This window comes from Cornus florida, unplaced genomic scaffold, assembly GCF_030987335.1.
Source record: "Cornus florida cultivar Cherokee Brave unplaced genomic scaffold, ASM3098733v1 CherokeeBrave_3.0.0_Hap2_Chr10, whole genome shotgun sequence".
NCBI classification, from domain to species: domain Eukaryota; kingdom Viridiplantae; phylum Streptophyta; class Magnoliopsida; order Cornales; family Cornaceae; genus Cornus; species Cornus florida.
Genome location: NW_026775580.1, coordinates 40,828,510 through 40,831,705, shown reverse-complemented (window position 1 = coordinate 40,831,705; position 3,196 = coordinate 40,828,510).

The window sequence follows — 3,196 nt, the reverse complement described above, 5'->3', positions numbered from 1 at the left end:
CAACCCAGAGAACCTCGACAAAGCAATGAGAGTCTTCAGCTCCCCATGTAGTTTATTTTGGATATACAAGTTTTAGGTTATCTAGGGGTTAGTTGTTAGAGGGAAGGAAGATGATACAAAACTCGAATATGGGCTTCCAAACACAGGAACTATTGGGGATAATTAACTCCCTCCAACCCATTCAACGGTCGGTGATCGGTTGGTCAATCATACATCAACCTTCGCAATAACACGAATCATTGTAAAATAGGGCTATTGGTCGGGTAAGTCGAACCACTGGGACTGCGCTAGTCTATGGCAACCTAAGAGTCTAGAATCGTCCTTAGAATGATAAGGGGGGTTTATAAAGAGTTTTGTTTGTTTGTCACTTAAACTTAGAACTTAGAATGCATAAAATAGTAATGTACTAGGAAGTAAAGAGATATAATACAAGTAGAGAAGCCTAACGAAATGAATCCGCTCCATCCCTAAACACATTCTAGATTAGAGCTAAATTGGGGAAACAATATAAATATGTGACCATGGAATGCTACAACCAAAATTGCTACATTCCTTCAAGAAATTCATGAAATCAATGGCAAGTGTAACCTATCAAAGATGCACATGTTTGAACTACCTAAACTAGTGTGTAGCCTTGGACATGCTTACTAAGTTAGAGATTATCAAGCCTTTAATCACATAATAGGAGCACATGAAGTCAAGAGTCAAGAATAGTCCATCAAAGGAGGGTCCTAAGCTATGGAATATCAAGATTCTCATACAACATGCCAAGAAACCCATTTCACAATCTCATTTCCAATGTCACTATGGAAATGCAAGACATACAATCATGAGAAAATATGATCTAAGACAAGATAATACATTCATCATAATCATTTATAAGAAATTAGGTTCATTACATCAAGTGTAACTTTAGATTGTGAAATAATCACATATATACATCATTTTCCCCAAAATAAACTAAAGCTAGAACATGCTTACTAGAGAGGGCTTCATCACCTCCCTAGAAGAGGGTTTAGTTACCCATGGTGGCCCTAGATGAAGGAAGAAGCTTGCCATTTTCCTCCATTTTCGAGCTCCCTTCCTTTTTCTCCAAGAACCCTCTTCTTGCTCCTCTTTCTCTCTCCAAAAATCTGATCCAAAAGTGAGATGTGAGATTGTGTGGCTTTCGTCCCCTTATCTACCTCCAAACAAGGCTATTTCTCTCCTCCAAAAACATCCCCAACCACTCCATAAAGAGGGAGATAAAAAATGAGGGAAATAAGGTGCAAGTGTCTGAATTCCGAAGGGCATTCTGCCCAAATTTCGAGTGCTCGAAATAGGGCCTCGAGCACTCGAAAATGGGGCAGAATGCTTCATTCTTGCCTTGCTCTGCCCGGACCTATTTCGGTAAAATGGCCATAACTTTGCGCTCCGAACTCCGAATGATGAACCGTTTGAATTTGGAAAGCTAATTCAGATTTCTAAAAACTTTATGTTTTGGTGAAGATACAATTCTCAAGTATGGTTAGTTGAAATTGAAGAGCAAGGCAGAAATTCATTGCTGCTAGGCAGTTCTGAGCACCTCTGATAAAAATATCATAACTCTCTGCTCCAAACTCCGAATGATGAACCGTTTGAATATTTGGAAAGCTGATTCAGAGATCTAAATATGTCCTGTTATGATAGAAGTCCAATTCTTGAGTTTACAAGGTCAAAATGGCGAGCAAAGTCTAGGATCCACTGCTGCCAGAAATTCAGCCTTGTGCCTTCCTATGTTCAAAACTCCACAAAGCATCATTTTTGCTTCCTTTTTGCAATTTAACCTGAAAATGTGCAAAAAACATACAATTGGAGATAATCTATATAAAATACACAAATAAAGAACTTAACTAATGCAATTAAGGGCGCTTAAATATACAATATTCGGCGCTTATTACACCCCCAAACTTACATTTTGCTAGTCCCTTAGCAAAACTAAAATGAAAAACTCAATGAAAAGACAACCATGGGCATGCTACTACAAAAATATCATCCATGGTAAAATGAAATATATACATAGCTCAAATACAACTTGAAACAGACAAAAACTGGAGATGGGGTCATTGGGAAGACTACCTTGCATATATGAAACATTGATACAAAAATTGGCTAAATACATTTCCACATACATGCATCGACATCAAAGTCTATATAAATAACTCAATTATCATCTCTTGAATGGAAATCAACTCTAGCTTCAGTGAAAGTGAATTGGATTCTCAACATACGACTTTTACTTTCTTTTTCAATTCCAAAGCACAAGTTTTCAAATCATTGAATTCCCCTTTAAATGAAGTCTCTAAGGCATGATTTTATTTACAAGACAACTTTTGTTGCTTGTTGACAATTTATTGTAACTCCTTAGCGAAACATAGAATGGTTGTGCAATGCTGAAGTCCCTTAAGCTTTCTAACCAACCTATGTAGCAAGCGTTAGGCCAACAACTCCCAAACCAGATGGCTTTAGGGTGTTAAGCGTAGACACTCCATAGGGTTTAATAGCTCAAGTTGGAAATGCTACGAACTCCAACGAACCATGTTTATTACCAGTTTATTTTTTGAATGACCGTACAATGTTTAAGTCCTTTAAGCTTTCTAACCAACCCCTATAGCAAGCGTTAGGCCAACAACTCCCAAACCAGACGGCTTTAGAGTGCTAAGTGTAGAGACACTCCTAGGGCTTAATAGCTCGAGTTGGAAAGGCTACGAACGTCAATTGGTCATTATTTTATTTCTTTATCAGTTTATTTATTTATTTTTTTTATTTTTTTATTTTTAGATAACTTAAATCATGCCAAAGATATTCATTTATCAGGTTCATCAAATCAAATTAACTAGGCCAAGGTCAAGGTCGATCAAGTTGCATGCCTCACAGTTTAGTTTCCAATGTGCATATGTGCATTGTGAAGCTTAAAAGAGTGTCAAATCCAGCAAGAATCTAATTGAGACATTTATACAGACTAATTTGAATCCACATAATCATTTCAACTCAAATTTTTCTTTATTTTCAAAAATATCAATAACTTCTATAGACAAGGTATTAAACATATGCTTCATCCCCGATAAGTTCAAATCATACTATCATTGCTTAGCAAAAATGTGAAACCAAAAATGTCCTATTGCACCCCCAAACTTGAATGTCACATTGTCCTCAATGTGTGAAGACAAATGAAACA